At 40.7% G+C, this 16,556-nt stretch overlaps 1 protein-coding gene across 1 annotated transcript in view; it reads right to left on the bottom strand.

Annotated features, from left to right (window-relative positions):
- Positions 1-15,932, bottom strand: part of EPS8L2 (EPS8 signaling adaptor L2) — a 106,459-nt gene extending 90,527 nt beyond the window's left edge. The window contains exon 1 of the mRNA XM_070932698.1: positions 15,674-15,932. The gene's annotated coding sequence lies outside the window, so the exon portion shown is untranslated. The remainder of the gene's footprint in view (positions 1-15,673) is intronic.
- Positions 15,933-16,556: the final 624 nt, after the last annotated feature.

The raw sequence follows: 16,556 nt of genomic DNA, 5'->3' as shown, positions 1-16,556 counted from the left end.
TACTTATAAGCTATTTATACTTATACTAATGGCTGCGTATTTAGTATCCAATTAACAATTATAATATTAATGTCCCTTCCATAGACAGCCTCATTCTGTTCATGGAGGATTTTTAAGCCACTGGTGGAAAGAGAAAGGCAGTGTCATTAATTATTCTTTTGTTTGCAATTTCCTCCCCACAGATTCTAAATTTAAGAGCATTTTTCCCCCTGGAACTAAAGCATCTGCAAAGAGAGAAAACATTATCAAATGTTACGTGGTTCCTCCTTGGAGATTCAGCAAAAGGAATTGTATTTATTGGACATTCTCACTAGAAAAGAAAGATGGCGAGCCATTGCACTCTCTCTCAGAGGTGAAATGCTCCCAGTTCGGACCGGATCACCTGATTCGGTAGGGATGGCAGCGGGTGGTTCAGAGAACTGGTAGCAAAAATCCCTGTGCGCCCTCCCCCATGCCCAGCTTAGCTGCGTGATCATCAGAGGCTGTTTTTTTTACTTTTAAAAGTATTTTTTTCTACAACCTCTTCGGCCGAAAAAATGCTTTTAAAAGTAAAAATAAAAAGCCTCTGATGATCATGCAGCTCAGCTGGGATGATCAGAGTCTTTTAAAAGCACTTTTTCTACAACCTCTTTGGCCGAAGAGGTTGTAGAAAAAAAATGCTTTTAAAAGCCTCTGACGATCCCACTGCCTGATCGTCAGTCTTTTAAAAAACATTTTTTTGTACAACCTCTTCAGCTGAAGAGGTTGTAGAAAAAATACTTATATTTTTTTTCAAAAAAAGAAGTTTGCCACGCCCACCCAGTCACATTACCCCCCCACCAAGCCACGCCCACAGAACTGGTAGTAACAAATTTTACATTTCACCACTGCTCTCTCTAGACCAGAGGTGGGGAACTATGGCCCTTTTATGACTTGTGGACTTCAACTCCCAGAATTCTTGAGCCAGCCATACTGACTCAGGAATTCTGGGAGTTGGTCCACAAGTCATAAAGGGGCCATAATTCCTCATCCCTGTTCTAGACCATACTTTTGCCTTATCAGGGAACTCAACTGCAGCAGGTGCTCTATGCCACAGTTCTTTGCAGAGGATCTCAGATTTAATCTCTGACCTCTTCAGGTAATATTGGCAAAACATTTCCCTGAATAGCCGCTGCCAATCCATACCAGCAGTACTGAACTAGTTGATCCAATGCTCTTGGCTTGGTATATAAAAGATGAAGTCCCTTTCTAAGTTAACTCCTGGTGGCTATACAGACACACCCATTGGAGTCAGGTGCAGGAAACCAGGAGCTAGGAAAGAGTTCAGAAAGCATTGAGAATTTATTCCATGTAACCTATACACACAAATCTGATCTACTAATGGTCAAGGCAAATTAGTGCCAGGTAAAAGTCAATGGACTTCAAGCAGGGCTGGACTTAGGCTCTTTTGTGGGTGTAGGGACTCAAGACTGGTGATGCATTTGACCCCTCCCTCAGGTTCAGCCTTGTAGTCCTCTCCTACAATCGGTTTTCTATTATGTAGCAGCTGAAGATCTGAATTTCAGAAACATTAAACAGTTTGGGTTTAATGCCAAAATAAACAAGTTAGTCTTCCCAAAGACAGTGGCTTCTTTTTTGGGGGTTGGGGTGATGAGATGTGAGGATACAATTTAAGAAAAACATTCAATTACTTATATTTAAAAATCCTAAAAGTTACATATTCTACAGCCATGATGGTGAACATATGGCACGCATGCCAGACGTGGCACGCAGAGCCCTCTCTCTGGGCACCTGCGCAGTCACCCCAGCCCAGCTCCAATTGCGTTTCTCCGTCGCGTTTCACTCAATCAATTCCAACTTCTCATGAAAAGAAAAAGATCTCCCAAAGTTGGAATTGATTGAGTGAACTTTTTCACTGGTGAGCTTCACAATGGGGGAGGGAAAGAGAGAGAGAGAAAGAGCGAGGGGGGAGGGAAAGAGAGAGGGAAAGAGAGGGGAGAAAGAGAGAGGGGGAGGGAAAGAGAAATGATATTACAAAAGTTTTTCTTTTTTATTGTTGCTAAACGTAATATTTCAAAAGCAGAAAAAAAATGAAGGGGCATAGAAGTGCATTATCATGTTTTTCTTAGAACAATTAGCTGAACTTTGCGTTTATCCTTATTTTAGGTAGTAAAACCTCATTACTTGGGTTAAATTGCCGTGTTGGCACTTTGCAATAAATAAGTGGGTTTTGGGTTGCAGTTTGGGCACTCAGTCTCTAAAAGGTTCACCATCACTGTTCTAGAGGTTATCAAAATATTTTACTTATTATATTTACAATAACAATTAAATTGGAATGTAAGACATCTAATGTTAAGCAGCAATACTTACAAATTCTATCCTTTAGTCAAACAAATATTTAATTGTCCTGAATTTCAACTGGTGGGAATTCAAATTCACTGTAGTTCATAATGATAACCAGATGTCCTAGCCAAGTAAAGACAATCCATGGGTGGAGACTTGGATTACCCAGGAGAATCAGCTCTGGGCTACCACAAGTTAGAACATCAGAAAGCGGAAGCCTTTAGGCAGCTCGTTTGGATTTTATTTAATTATATAATATGAGCCAACAAAACTACTGCTCAATAAGAGCAAGGACTATTACGATCTGCCCTACAATTCATGTCATTACAATTCTGAATGGGAACACCACTGTGCAAACGAGATTGTGAAGCCAAAGGTACGCATCGTTAGAGCCTTGCAGAACTTGCAGATGCCTTTCTCAACTATTCTCTTTATGATGTCACTTCAACAATTATTTTCATCACATTTAATTTCTTCAAGACCTGCTTCAGTTGGAAAACTGGAATCTTGTGGAATTATGGATTTCAACGGATCCAGTGAGCACAGCCTATGGAGAGGTATCCTGAGAACTTAAACTCAACGTCATCTGGGTCTGTACTGGCAGATGATAGCTTTCCTATCCTTGAACTAAAGTTTTTTTATTAAGATGCAAATGTGACTCAGTCTCCCTCTTGTGATGTTGAGAACATGCAGTGAAAAAAAACTGTACTCCCAGGGCAATTACAGTTAGAATTCTATTCATAGGACAATTGCAATCCCCACTAGGGGAATATACAGGTATCACTGAGCATGACCATCATTCTTCAGAGCACTGTTATAGGACCCAGCTGTGTTATTGGACTGCTTGTTTTTGAACAGCACACAGAATCACATGGAAAATCTAAATGGAAGTCATTCACACAACAAATTGTCGCATCAAATGAATATACGGATCACCCTCCTGAATACACAGATCACTCTCTGTGCCTCATCACAATAAAATAATTATCCTTCATGTTAAACTTGACTTCTGAAGCCTTCACCAATACATCCATGTAATCTTTTTTTAATAGAAATATGGATGTGGTTTGTCACTTTCAGGATGTATTTTTGACTTCCAAACTAGTCTAATTAATATTTTCAGGGATAGATACAGCTCTGGCATTTTCTGATGAGCTGTACCGGAAATACTAGGTCTGAGTCTGCTTGGCCTTTTGAGAAAAATTCTGACAGCTAGCATCCTCAAATATTTAGAGAGTACTAAATTGGAGAACAATGAACTAGTTACCATGCTTCTTAGTTTCTACAGATTATTGAGTTTGGCACCAAGAGCAAGAGAAAAATGCTATTGATTGTTAGCCAGTTACGTTATGTGATTTCTACTTAGCAGTTGGTGAAAGGTGCCTTCATCTCCAAACTGAACACTAGATCTTATTCCATAGACAATTTAAAAAATAATATTCTGATTTGATTTCACAGGTAAGCATTGGATAAATCTAGAAGGCTGAACCCTGAAGATCTGTTTGCTTTACTGAATTTTCATAAATAAATTAATAAATTTCCATAAATGCTCCTAAAATTAATATTGCCTAATTACTGCAGAGAACCGGCAAGATTTGATTTTTCAGTATTTACATATTTTTGCATAGCAAGCCTCAATTTGGCTAATGCCACCCAAACTGATTATCACAAACACCCTAATCCTTTGTTTTTGTTATAAGGATCAGTGTGGCCATTAATTATTTAATCATTAATCATCATTAAGATGATGAGCAAGAAGGAAAGTATGTCTGGTACACCCCATTCTCACTCTCTCTGCCTGTGATGTTTAATCCCTTACAAAGGCCACATTCTCATGGGCTTCATTAAATTCTGATTGCAATCCTTTTTTCCAATCTCTACCTACCTGGGAAAGGCCTACAGCATTGTAGTCAATTATATATATGAAGTACTGTTTCCCCAAGGGAACCCAAGGGATAAAAATCACTTCAGATCTGAAATACATGCAAGGCATTGGTTGGGGAAAGAGAGCTATTCTCTCCTAAATATATTAGTCAAAGCATGCATGTAAAAACAAATGATTCAGTATTATTATATAAAAGGCCATATTTTATAATGAACTCTATACAGAAAATGTCTTCATAGTAATGGATACCAGAAGGATTATGATGAATTCTGTAGACATGTACAGCAGAGGTGGGTTTCAGCAGGTTCTGACCATTCTGGAGAACTGGTAGCAGAAATTTTGAGTAATTCGGAGAACCAGTAGTAAAAATTCTGACTGGCCCCACCTCATCTATTCTCTGCCTCCCAAGTCCCAGCTGATTGGGAGGAAATGGGGATTTTGCAGTAACCTTCCCCTGGAGTGGGGTGGGAATGGAGATTTTACAGTATCATTCCCCTGTCACGCCCACCAAGCCACAGCCACAGCCACAGAACCGATAGTAAAAAAATTTGAAATTTGGAGCCTACCACTGATGTACAGTGATGGGCTCCAAATTTTTTAACAACCGGTTCTCTTCCCTAATGACTGGCTGGGTGGGCGTGACTAGGGGGGGTTTCATGTGACTGAGTGGGCGTGGCCAACTCTACATCACTTGTGTGGGTGGTACCTGTATGGGAGAGGCAGGGTTGGGGAGGGAATCTAGGGGTCTCGGGGGGGGGGGAGCGAGAGGAAAGAAAGATCCAACCTCTGTGTGTGTGTGAGAGCGAGAGAGAGGGGGGGAGAGAGAGAGGCTGCGTTAAGCTCGACTGGCTGCGAGAGGAAAAGAAGTGGGGTAAGGTGGACCCAGAAGTTTCCCGAGTCCCCTCATCCCAGAACAGCAACCTTACACTCTCCCCTCTCAGCCAGCTTTTTTGAGCTGTTTTCAGGCTGATTTTGGCTGGAAAAATGGCCTGAAAACGGCCTAAAAAACAGGCGGGGCCAGCCGGTGCTCTGATTTGCCGGTTCTCTGAATCATGCAGAATCGGAACAACCGGTTCAGATGAACCAGTCTGAACCGGCAGCAGCCCAGCTCTGGACATGTAGAATTTTGCACTTCAAAAACAAAAACTTCTGAATTGCTGTCCTTGAGGTCCGTCTAGCCCAGATTCCACTTAAAACATAAAAAACAAGTCCCAAGATCTGCAAAATAAAACCCAGCTTTTTTCCAAAACTGGTGCCCTCTAAATGTGCTGGACTGGAGAGCACCAAAGGAGTGGTTAATTTCACATCTGCAGGAGTCTGGGTGGGAAGGTGGACTTGGGCAATCTTGAACAGTTATACAGTTTGTCTCAGAGACTTTTAATTATTCTTGTCCTCCTTTTCTTTCATACTCTGCTACTTTGATACATTTGAAACAGCATGTGTTTGAAATAGAAGTTTAACAAATGGAATTTAACCAATTCCAAAGTGGAATGGTTAAAAGTGAATGTTTAATGGAATTTTAACAAATGAGATATTTGTTTCTAGACAGATCAGTTCAGCTTCTGTGTAAGCAGTGATAACAGTACATTTAGTGATAACACAAACACACTTAGAGATTGTGAGAAATAAAGATTCCAGTCATTTAGTTTTCTGGAACGGAACTGATCATTGTACACGTTTACTAGCTGCTTTACCTCTTCGATCCTGACCTGCTCAAGGTTGACTCAGCCTTCCATCCTTCTGAGGCCAGTAAAATGAGAGCCTCATTTTATATATGCACTGCCCACTCTTGCTAAGACAAAATCTGCCGTAACTCCAGTGTTCCACTTTTGAGGAAAACCATGGAAGAAATTATTGGACTTGATTTTAACTTCCCAGAGTTCTAGCTAGTATTTGCATCAGCTCATAGGAAACCTTCACAGCTGCCTGAGCCAAAGCAACATAAGAACAATTCTGAGACTGGGCATACATAATTACAGGATGGGTGGAGTGACCAAGGCAGACTCCAAAAAATGCAAGAAAACAGTCATTTGGAAGGATGTGTGACATACATCATTAATTTTGGTGGCAGCACAGTAGGGCAGAGAACAGATAATATGCATCATTCAGTTTTCTAAATTTTCTAAATTGATCCAAATTTATATAACCCAGTCTGATGTGAACAACTTGAAGTGTACAGGTTTCCTTTGCTGATTTTCTCAACAGCAGAGGGTCATCGTATTGACTCTGGCAGGTGTGTCTTCAAGAAAAATCCAAAAAGATTGACAAAGTCATCATTTCATGTTTAAATCCAGCTTAAATCAGGGTTTTCGATAGATATAGTTTGTGGCATATGCCACTTGTCTGGGCTCACATATTTGCCTAACTATAAAACAGAGCTAAACAACACTGAACTCAGTGACTAGGTATAAATATTATATCATGTTTCAATATGTTTATTTAGTTCTGATTTATTGGCAGGTTGTAGAACTCCAGACACAATGACTTAAATATTAAATTTATGCCTTACCATATTATACTATCTATAGACTATGGTTTATTCAGTAATACTTAACACATGACTTTAATGCAATATATGACTCCAATAAATGGAATTTCTTCAAATAGAGGAGTGCACTATAAACATCTGTTTGTGAACAAAACATTTGGGATGTTCTATCTTCTCTGTTTGAATAATATATTTATTTTATTTATTTATTTATTTTATTAAATTTCTATAACGCCCTTCTCCCGAAGGACTCAGGGCGGTGCACAGCCAGAAGATAAAACACAGAAATACAAAACTTTAAAATAGATTAAAAACGAATTAAATAATTTGGCTGAATTTAAAATACCCCATAATTTAAACAGATTAAGATTTGTATTTAAAATTTATATTTAAAAGGGGAGAAGATTTAGGCCAGGCCAGCTTGATGAAATAAAAAAGTTTTAAGCGCATGACAGAAGGTGCGCAGATCCGGGATCCTCCGTATCTCCGGGGGGAGCTCATTCCAGATCGTAGGTGCCCCCACAGAGAAGGCTCTCCCCCTAGGGGCCGCCAGTTGACATTGTTTGGCCAACGGCACCCGGAGGAGCCCCTCTCTATGGGAGCGTACTGGCCGGTGGGAGGCTATTGGTGGTAGCAGGCGGTCCCGTAGATAACCAGGTCCTAAGCCATGGAGCGCTTTAAAGGTGATAACCAGAACCTTGAAGCGCACCTGTGTGGCCGCACTCTGCGCCAGTTGGAGCCTCCGAGTGCACCTCAAGGGGAGCCCCATGTAGAGAGTGTTACAATAGTCCAGACGAGAGGTGACGAGGGCATGAGTGACTGCGTGTAGGGGAGTCCCCATCTAGAAAGGGACACAACTGGCAGATCAGGCGGACCTGATGAAAAATCCTCCTGGTCACGGCCACCAAGTGCTCTTCTAAAGACAGCCGTGAATCCAGGAGGACGTCCAAGTTGCGAGCCCTATGTAGATCCCTATGCATAATTAGAGGTAAATTTCACAACTTTTCTGATCCAAAAGGCTTCCCTTGTGATAATTATGCTACATAGAAAGCTGCCAGGAAATTACATAATTCAGAATTGTAGTAATATGATTCATTATCATTAATTTATATTAGTGCAAATGAGCCCACTCATTTTGGGCACAGAGCCCTTGGCATGACACAAGCACTACAGTCTGTGTCCACAAGACAATAGATCCCCAAGGCACAATAATCCATTAAATCAATGAGTGATACTCTTGATCATTTCTTTTTTGCTAGCTTCAACCAGAGATTTGATACACAATGCCAATAAGCTTTTGTTTACATAAAGGGCAATGGAAGTAACAATTAATCTCAGTAAACCAACAAAACAGAGATTGCAAGAATTACAGTACTTCCTTGCTTAAAACTTCCGTCTGACATAAAGCAAGATATGCTTGCATTACAAAACCAACAAGTTCCAATTTCTGCATGACAACTCCTGTTCTTAATAAAACATCTTCAAAATATCCTTCAGTCATCACTGTGATTCATTCTTCACATAGGACAAGGACTTAGTGCAGACAACCAGCTTTTCCTGTTCTGCTGATTGATCTTTGTATAGACTGTGTGTCACATGCCATAAAAATTTAGGAGGCTGGCCTTCTCTTGTTGCCCCGACAACTGACCTCAGCTATCAAGAACTCTCCAATTATGCCAATAGGTGGCCTTTGATCTCATAATCTTTTCCAAGTCAGGTTGTTATCTTGCCACCCAGCACAGAACTTGAGTAAATGTGAATATGAGCTCAAGAGGCAGCATTTCCCAAGTTGGTACCCCTCCAGTTGATTTAACTACAACTCCTATCGCCTCTGACTAGGCATTTTACAGCCCCTGGGTCACATCCAGCTCTTTGGCTCTCCCTATCTGGCCCGTGTGGGATCAATCAGAAATTAGAAACCAATGTAAATAAGATGTAACATATATTCTTACCAGTAGCAGCTAATCAAAACCATACAATTAACTGCTTTTTATAATGTGATAAAATTAATACTGAGTAGAATTAAGTTCAGCCAATTGGTCCAATCCTCCAGAACAGTCCTAGTTTCTCATATGGCCCCCTGGAAAAAATAATTGCCTACCCCTGCCATAGCCCAACCCTCCTCACTCTGATGGGAATGTTCATTTTTTAATATTTGTCTACAACAGTTTCATACAGTAAGAAACTTAAAAGCCTGCAACAGGTTTTTTATTGCCTGTGTCATATTGTACAATAAAAGAGCTTGGGATCATAGTTTTTTTTGAACAAGTCAGACTGACTTGCCTCGCATAAAACAATAAGGAGTAAACCATGGTTTACATGTCACAGTTACATGTTTCTCACAGTTACTAAGGCCACCAAATAAAGTGCACTATGGTTAGAACTTGATCATGCTTGAGAAGTTCCAGACATTAAAAATATTTCAAACTGAGTTACTGTAGCTTTCTGTTTGTTCAATTTCAAGTATAAGATTCGATGCTATTCTAATATGATTAGGAGTTGTATGATCAACACCAAACCCATAATAATTGCTCTCCCAGTCTTTGAAGAATGTATTATTCTTTGCAAGCTTATTGCCTTAAAAATTGGATCAGAACTTAGTTTTGACAGGTGCTCTGATGTCCCTGCAGCATGGGAACATCTAATGATCCAGCCAAGAAAGAAGGGAGACGCGGTGGTCAGCAGTTCAATGGTTCGAATCCCTAGTGCCACGTAACAGAGTGAGCTCCTATTACTTGTCCCAGCTTCTGCCAACCTAGCACTTTGAAAGCACGTAAAAAATGCAAGTAGTAAAATTGGAACCACTTTGATGGGAAGATAACAGCGCCCCATGCGCCTTCAGTATCGAGTCATGCCAGCCACATGACCCTGGAGACGTCTTCGGACAGTGCTGGCTCTTCAGCTTAGAAACGGAGATGAGCACCGCCCCTAGAGCTGGAAGTACGCATGTATGAGAGAACCTTTACCTTATCTGATGTCCCTGCATCATGGGAACCTCTAATGATTCAGCCAAGAAAGAAGTACATTTACTCTACTTTCTCAACAGCTATTAATCAACTGACTTGCATGGAGCCTATCATTCACAATGCACCTTGCATCACCTCTTTTTAACTAGACGAATTGTTAGACCAGAGAAGGTTGACTTGGGCAGTCTGTCTCTCATTCACTGGCCTGCCTTATCTTCTTCCTAAACTATGAATGTTAATGATCAGGCTTGGCCAATCCATCACTTTTATTTACCTGGCAAAGATGAATTCCACCCCTGAGCCCTGAATATTGCTTTACCTAATCAATAGACTGAATAAGCCAGATAAATTTGCCAACTGACATGTCTTCTCCTTGACAAGCCAATAATGGAGATCTAATATATAGAAAGCTATTATCGAAACTTTCATGACACGGAGCTCAACATTGATATCTGCTAAGTGCTGCACAGCAATAGGTTAAAGTTCAAGTCCAAAGATAGGAATTCCTGGAAATACATGATCTTTGTTTACTTCTTCCATTTGCAGCTTCCCATTGTGGACTATGTAAAATCCCCATGCAATCTTTTAGAACCAGATTCATGTTTGGCAGAATCATCAAAACCTAGTTTGTCCCGGATACAATTCTGAGAGCACTAAGGACTCCACCGTTCAACTCTGAGCTACAAATACTATCTTCCTTTGGGAGAAATTTAGCTTCTTAACTTCTATGTGAGAACTAGTTTGGTGCAGTGGCTTAAGACAACAGGGTAGAAATCAGGAGACCATGAGTTCTAGTCCTGCTTTAGGCATGAAGCCAGTTGAGTGGCATTGGGCCTGTCACTCACTCTCAGCCCAGGAAGGAGGCAATGGTAAACCACTTCCAAAAACACCTTGTCAAGAAAACTGTAGGGGCTAGTTGTCTCCGGGTGAATAAAAAGAATGGATTGGTCAAGACTGAGCATTAACATTCATAGTTTAGGAAGAAGACAAGGAAGACCAGTTGCTAGGAGTTAAAAACTAACTGGAAGACAGAGACACAGCCCAAAAATCTTTCTCTATAATTCCAGACCAGGAAATTCAGCAAATGATGGTTATATTATCAAAACACAGAAATGGACGAGCTCACTGCAATCGAAAAGTTTGGCTTCATTGCTTGTGTGGCTGTGAGACTGAACAGAATTAGAAGCTGCAAGTTCAAAGAGGGTGCTTCCCTTCCTATCTTTTCTTTTCACAAAGCTATTCCTCATGTACCTCAATCGTCCCCCCCCTTTGGTTTCTTGAATTATCAACAATTTAACTGGAGCAATTTTACTCTTTGTAAAAGCCACTAGGCTTAGTTTAATTGAACCAGATCAGACTGAGTTCACAAATTACACTAATCCAAAATATGATTTGCTTGACTTGGGTTTGATTTGCATAAACTCAACTACTATGGATTGTAAACCAGGATTGTGCTTTAGCACATGTGAGGCCAGCCAACTGTGGCTTACGCTGCAAACCAAAGTATATATCAGACCTGGTATAGTTAAGAAATTTATCAAAGTTGGACAGAAGATATTGACAACCCCAATAGCTCAGTAGAACTGTCTTCCTCTGTTTGGGCTCTGACAAGTTTCTCTGGTTTAGCAAATATTCTCCAGAAGAGAAGCTGCTAGAGGGCCTGGAAGCATGTTATGGCTTGTGGTAATAAGAAAGCTGTTCATAACATGAATCTACTTCTACCATTCCTGAGATTAATCACCTGTATTTGTTACTGTTGTGGGAACAACATTCCTTTCAACCTTCAGGAATAATAACTCATAAAGTCTGAAGCCCTGATACATTTCAAATAAAGACTGCAAGCCCAGTGATAAGATAGCACCAGTTGCTATTAGTTCTGTAGCTTTGCCACAATTGTGCTTATTGTGCTTGTCTTTGAGCAAATATCCCAGGACACCAACATATCAGCCGGCATTGCCGATACCCAAACAAGTTTTACAACTGTAAACATAAATTCTATATGCTAGAAAGGGAGCAGAGAGGAGGGCTAGCAAATTATCCCTCTTCCTATTACATCATTTCCGGTCCATTTAATTTTAGTTTCAAGCCTGCAATCACTATCTTGCTCTGTGCTGGTTATTATTTGCACACTATCTGGAAAGGAGTCCAAAGGGATGCTTAGTATATTACAATAACTTCCAGGAACTAGACATAATATATATGCAGATTTTAGTTAATGCTAGTGTTGTTTTTTTTTATCACTTGTTCTGCCTTTCTTCTTCTTACAGAATATCCACCAAAAAAAAGGGGGGGGAATGATTTATTTTATTGTGGATTTTTTGAGTAAGCCATTGTTGGCAAGATTCACACAGCTCTCCAAAATAAAGAAGGCAGAATTATGGCTTGGTGCTAAGGACGAATCCGTCCAATCTCTTTGTAGGTATGGATAAAAATATGTGTAGTTTGTCCCTGGGAAAGTAGCATTTTCCATCTTTTCATCAATGCTACCTACTATTTATATCTCAGGGTCAGAAAAAATGAAACCATCAAGTTCTTTTACTTGACTTGGTTGTAGATCAGACATGCTCAGGTCAATCTAAGAGTATTTGTAGTGATTCTTAACCCTGTTTGAAAATAAATTTAGCTTTAGGCCTCTGGCTTCATGTTGTGATCAGAGCTACAGATACGTAGTATCAGAAAAATGGATGGATTGACCACTGAAGAGGAAGAAAGATAAAGTGAAGGAAACAATATTGCCCACATAGTTTTTTCTGCTCAGTTGCTAGAACAGGGTGAGACACCCTGAGAAGCACTATCTGCAAAGTAGTTTGATCCCCGATAATTTACTGTAAATTCACTGCTAGTTTGCAAGCTTGCACTGCTCTGAATGATAGACTATGAGCCTTCTGTTGGGAGTATTGTAAGAGTACCAAGCCATAGCAAGACAAGATAATCCCACTTCTACAGCAAGATGGAGACTTACTGAAACATGCAAATATCACAGAACAGATTGGCAGGTATATAACAAACAGGCAGTGGCATTACTCATTCCATATGAATTCACTTAAATTCCATTCTCCAGAAATACTTTTAACATGTTGCTGTCATAAACCAGAAATGTACTTGAAGTTTTCTTAAAGCTGCAACCCAGTCATAGCACTGAAGAAATGTCATTTCAAAAAAATGATAGATATCAAAGCTATAAAACAAAGAATAAGCATCTTGATAAAGATGCCCGAATAATTATTTGAAACATTAATAAGTATTTGTGATTTATTAGTAGTTATTGCTTTTTTAAAAAAAGGTTTGTTATTTTGTCAGGCTAAGAACAAATGTCTGTGTTTATTGTCTGCCTGCCTGCCGAAATATTTATTTCTTATAGAAGGTACTGCCTGTGGAGAATTTTGTACAATTTCTATCTCTGTTGGACTTTAACAGGCCAGGTTTCTGCTACATGGATGTATTTTTTTGTAATTTTAGGCACTGTATTATCAAATGTTATATAACTTCAGATATTATCACATCCTGTAAAACATGTCTTCACATTTTTGTAATTTTAGACACAATCTCTTTTATAGCCTAGATGTCGAGTGTTCCTTTTGGATTTTACTCTGTGGTTCTATAGTAGCCAGGTTGTATTATAGATGTATTTTAATTTTATCTCAAGTTTAATTTATTGGTTTCTTGAGATAGATTTATAAGTGTTCAGAGATCACTCATGGACATACTTGTTCTGGTCTAACAGTGCAATCAACTGACTGACTGAATTCTTACTTCACTTTGCCTCTTTTCAGAAATCCTGGAAAGGCATTGACACACTTATTTTATAGAGGAAATCCTAATGTTAGGTAGTTGCAATTTCTAGAAATCCTTCAAGACTGAACAAGGGTTTGAACACAAGTGTAAACAGGTTTCCTCCCCTCTTTCAACTGGGCTGCTCTGGCTGTCTGATCATATTTTAATCTGATGCTGGATCTGAAACTTAAACAATCCTCATAACCTGGTGGTTCATGCTGATATCAGGGTGGAGACTTGCTATGAGGCTCAGTTGATAAACATTGTTCCAGAAACTTACAGTATTTATCACTGACTGGAATCCTACTGAGTATGACTGCATCTTTTCTTTTCAATATAAAAAGTATTTTAAAAAATAGACATACAAGGCCTACCGAATCTTGAACCCTTTCAATCCTGACATAAAATTTGAAAGACAAGCAGTAAATTTCCATATTGCATTTATAACTACATGAAGCCCATTATTTAAAATCATCTCGTGAAGTGGAATGAAAGGCTGCATTATGCTTTTGCATCCATCAGGTGCCAAAGGACTGTAAGTGACCTTAAAGTACCATGAAAAATGTTTTCCTTGAATGTTTGTGGTATTATATTGTAATATATTTCATGTATACCAGTATATTGTAATTACAATTGGAACCAGGACCAATCAAGGATGTGGACCTCTTTTACCAATTGTGCTAAAATAAGCTGCAGTTTTTGTACCCCATCATATAATTCTGGCCTTACAACTTTAGCAAAACATCGTACAAAGAAGTCATAGAAAAACAGTTCTGCTATATTACAGCATTAGAAAATGAATCAGCCCCGAGTTTGTTTTCATTTTGCTTAGTACACAGACCATCTTGAACCTTTTCTTATATTTTTCCACAGCAATGCTAATATATTCCAACCGCTTGTTTTATAACAGATCCTTTTAACCAAAAATAGCAATCAAATGGGACTTCTAAATGGGGCCATTCTTTTCTCTAGACAATTAAATCAGGTTATGCAGTAAAACATTTTGGAAAACTTAAAAATTCTGATATGCTTAATGTTTGTTTACTTGGCAGCATACTCACATAAAAATATAAGGCGATATTTAGAAAATTCAGATACTCGGAATGCTTAGACATTTCATATCAGAAGTTTTGAAATTTAGCTATGTTCTTTAATATAGAGATACAGAGTGGTTTGATTGTTTATGGTTTGATAAAAGTCAGGCAATGTTTTACTTCTCCTTTTTGTGCCCGGCCAGAAATATTCATATCCATATGATTTGTTAACAGCTTGGTATGACTTCATTAAAGTGCCTAATGAGCAGCCTGTCAAGGCTAAGATAATAATTTATAAAAATATCCTGTTCTTTCATGTGATATTTGTATCTAATTCCAAGGTCCAAAAGGTGTAATCATACTATGCCCTCACTGTAAGCTTGTAATTTGTGGGTGAGAAAGGAAAACTCTTGTGTTTATGCTTCCAGGCAGTTAAATATTCAATATGGATGAGAGATCCTGCTATTAAACCTTATATCAAATTATCCTAATTAAAGTCAAGCAACAATTATGGTCAACTGTTCTATTTGTCTAATGATATAGTGATTAATTCCCTGGATTCCATATCAGAAAACACTTAAGAAAACTTTCTTCTACTGGAGAGAAGAAATGGGGGGGGGGGAGAGAAGGAGGGAGAGAGAAGGGAAGAAATGGGAAGGGGGGACGGGGTGGGAGGGAGAGAGAGAGAGAGAGAGAGAGAGAGAGAAATGTATCTTGCAATATTTGCTATTGAAATTAATGTACCACCGCCGCCACGCAGGCAAAGGATAACTGCGAAGTTCAGAAAAACGGGTTCCATACAACTCAGCTTCTCCTCTCGTTAGGAACCGGCTATTAGAAGGTCATTGGACAAAAACTCCGACCAGACTGGTAGAAAGAAATCCCAACCGATCCATATTCGGCAAAGTTGTGTAAACCGAAAATAAAATACCGAGGCAGAGCGTTCCCACGCTCAGGAAACTTGCTGTCCTGGATCTGTAGCATTAAGGCAGGGATGGGTTTATTATGGCACACCGACGAGGCTGAGAAAATGCTGCCCTTTCCCCCCAGTTTTCTGTACTGAACTTCCTCCAAGGCTGAGTTTCGGCTGCAGCGCTCCCTTTTCCAGGTAAGAAGGGTGCAAAAAAATAAAAATAAAAATAAAAAAATGGTCTTCCGAGAGTTTCCCCCCGTTTCTTGTGGGGGACGCAACTACAGTACTCACCTCCGTTGGATCAGGCAGGCGGACCCTCCTGCTTCGCCGCCGGTCCTTGTCACACTTCTCCCGCTCGCGATTCCCTCGTCCTCTTCAGTCGGCCCAGAGTCCTGCCATGCCTCGGCCCTCGTTCCCGAAAACAAACCAACAAACAAAAAAAAAGCAGGGTTGTCGTCGTCCCGCGTCGTTCTCTTTCCTCAGGCGCCGCGGGCTTCTCCTCTTTTCTCCGCGTCCGGACGATCGATCGTCGCCGTGAGCAGGTGGAAGGAGGCGGCTTTCTTCGCCTAGCTAGGAAAAGAGGCGGGGTGGTGGAGGAGGACGAGGAGGAGGAGTCGCTGGGGCTGTAGCCACAGGTTACTCCCTTTCCCTGCCAGACCGGCCTGGGATCTCTGGTGACCCCTGGCGCGACGCTGCTGAGTGCCGGGCTGGCCTCCGCTTTGGAGCCCCGTTTTATTTCCCCGAGATTTCGGGGCGGGGAGGGGAGCCATTACTTCTCTGCAACCCTCCCACCACACTTTCTTGCCCTTCTTGTTAGACTTTTTTCACGCGGGAGGAAAAGTGAACTACACAACATACACGCGCGCAAACAACACAGACACACGAGCGCGCAAACACACACCGCTAGCCGCGGCTGGAAAACGTTGCCACACGAGCGCCAGGCGGCTGCCGTGAAAGGCGGCTCCCGGGCTAGAAGGCTGCGTGCCAAGGCTGCTCCCGAGGGGCATCGTTTTCCAGCTTTGCGCGCGGATCCTAGGCTCCTCCGGGGCTCATTGCACCGCTCAGACCTGGCCTGTGGAGCCTCTCTGCCTAGCAAGGGCCTGACATGAGGAGCAGACGGAGGGAGGGAGGGAGGAGTGGGTGCTCCTGCCCAGCCCGGTGCGGTTCTGATGGA

Source organism: Pituophis catenifer, unplaced genomic scaffold (assembly GCF_029215685.1).
Source record: "Pituophis catenifer annectens isolate HBS135680 unplaced genomic scaffold, rPitCat1.0.hap2 SCAF_1, whole genome shotgun sequence".
Taxonomy (NCBI): Eukaryota; Metazoa; Chordata; class Lepidosauria; order Squamata; family Colubridae; genus Pituophis; species Pituophis catenifer.
Note: the sequence above shows the minus strand (reverse complement) of the source record. Positions and strands in the feature narration are given on the sequence as shown.